Source organism: Xenopus laevis, chromosome 5S (assembly GCF_017654675.1).
Source record: "Xenopus laevis strain J_2021 chromosome 5S, Xenopus_laevis_v10.1, whole genome shotgun sequence".
NCBI classification, from domain to species: Eukaryota; Metazoa; Chordata; class Amphibia; order Anura; family Pipidae; genus Xenopus; species Xenopus laevis.
In genome coordinates, this window is record NC_054380.1 from 69,725,160 (window position 1) to 69,727,344 (window position 2,185).

Sequence of the window (2,185 nt, forward strand, 5' to 3'; positions counted from 1 at the left end):
CCGAGTTGAGCATACCTTTTAACGTGACTTTTCGTCACGTTAAGAAGTAGTAGGTAAAAAGCTCTAGCCTTTAAAGCTCTAGCCCTTAAAGCCAAGTTGAGCAACCTTTTAACGTGACTTTTCTCCCTCTAAGAAGTAGTAGGTAAAAAGCGCTATACGGCTCAGACGGCCTAGCTTAGCGTATCTTTTAAGATGACTTTTCTCCCCCTAAGTAGTAGTAGGTAAAGAAGCACTAGCCAGCTGAGGACGCCGAGCTGAGCATACCTTTTAACGTGACTTTTCTCCCCCCTAAGTAGTAGTAGGTAAAAGCGCTATACGGCTCAGACGCCTAGCTTAGTATATCTTTTAACATGATTTTTCTCCCCCTAATTTGTAGTAGGTAAAAGCACTAGCCAGCTGAGACGCCGAGCTGAGCATACCTTTTAACGTGACTTTCTCCCCCTAAGTAGTAGTAGGTAAAAAAGCTCTATACGGCTCAGACGCCTTGCTTAGAATACCTTTTAACATGACTTTTCTCCCCCTAAGAAGTAGTAGGTAAAAAGCGCTAGCCGCTCAGAAGCTGAGCATACCTTTTAACGTGACTTTCTCCCCCTAAGTAGTAGTAGGTAAAAAGCACTATAGGCTCTGACGCCTAGCTTAGTATATCTTTTAACATGACTTTTCTCCCCCTAAGTTTGTAGTAGGTAAAAAGCACTAGCCAGCTCAGACGCCGAGCTGAGCATACCTTTTAACGTGACTTTTCTCCCCCTAAGTAGTAGTAGGTAGAAAGCTCTATACGGCTCAGACGCCTTGCTTAGAATACCCCTTTTAACAGAACTTTTCTCCCCCCTAATAAGTAGTAGGTAAAAAGCCCTAGCCGGCTCAGACGCCGGGGAACTGAGCATACCTTTTAAACGTGACTTTTCTCCCCCTAAGAATTAGTAGGTAAAAAGCTCTAGCCGGCTTAGATGCCGAGTTGAGCATACCTTTTAACCTAACTTTTTGTCACGTTAAGAAGTAGTAGGTAAAAAGCTCTAGCCTTTAAAGCTCTAGCCCTTAAAAGCCAAGTTGAGCATACCTTTTAACGTGACTTTTCTCCCTCTAAGAAGTAGTAGGTAAAAAGCGTTATACGGCTCAGACGCCTAGCTTAGCATAGCTTTTAACATGACTTTTCTCCCCCTAAGTAGTAGTAAGTAAAAAGCACTAGCCAGCTCAGACGCCGAGCTGAGCAGACCTTTTAACGTGACTTTTCTCCCCCTAAGTAGTAGTAGGTAAAAAGCGCTATACGGCTCCGACGCCTTGCTTAGAATACCTTTTAACATGACTTTTCTCCCCCTAAGAAGTAGTAGGTAAAAAAGCGCTAGCCGGTTTAGAAGCTGAGCATACCTTTTAACGTGACTTTTCTCCCCCTAAGAAGTAGTACCAAAAAAGCGCTAGCCGGCTCAGACGCCGATGCTGAAGCATACCTTTAAACGTGACTATTCCTCCCCCTAACGAAGTAGTAGATAAAAAGCTTTAGCCGCTTCGATGCCGAGCTGAGCATAATCCTTTTACGTGACTTTTTCTACCGACCTAATGAGCAGTAGGGTAAAAAGCTCTAGCCCTGCTTATAAGGCCAAGTTGAGGCCTCACCTTTTAACGTGAACTTTTCTCGACCAGTAAGAAGTAGTAGGTAAAGCACTTGAGCCATGGCTCAGAGCGCCCGAGCTTAGCTACCTTTTAACATGACTTTTTCTCCTCTAGAGAAGTGTGGAGGTAAAAGCACTAGCCATCTGAGACGCCGGGAGCTGAGCATACCTTTTAACGGTGAACTTTTCTCCCCCTAAGTAAGTAGTAGGTAACAAGCTCTATACGGCTCAGACACGCCCTTGCCCTTAGAATACCTTTTAACATGATTTTTCCCCTTAAGAAGTAATAGGTAAATAAGCGGCTAACGCGCGGCTCAGAAGCTGAGCATATTACAACTTTTAACGTGACTTTTCTTTCTCGCTCCCCCTCAGTAGTAGTAGGTAAAAGCGTTATAGGGCTCTGACGCCTAGCTGTTAGTATTATCTTTAACAAATGACTTTTCCTCCACCTAAGTTGTAGTAGGTAAACAAGGCACTAGCCAGCTCCGACGGCCGAGACTGAGCATTGACCTTTTACGTGACTTTTCTCCCCCTAAGTAGTCAGTAGGTAAAAAGCTTCCTTATAACGGCTCAGACGC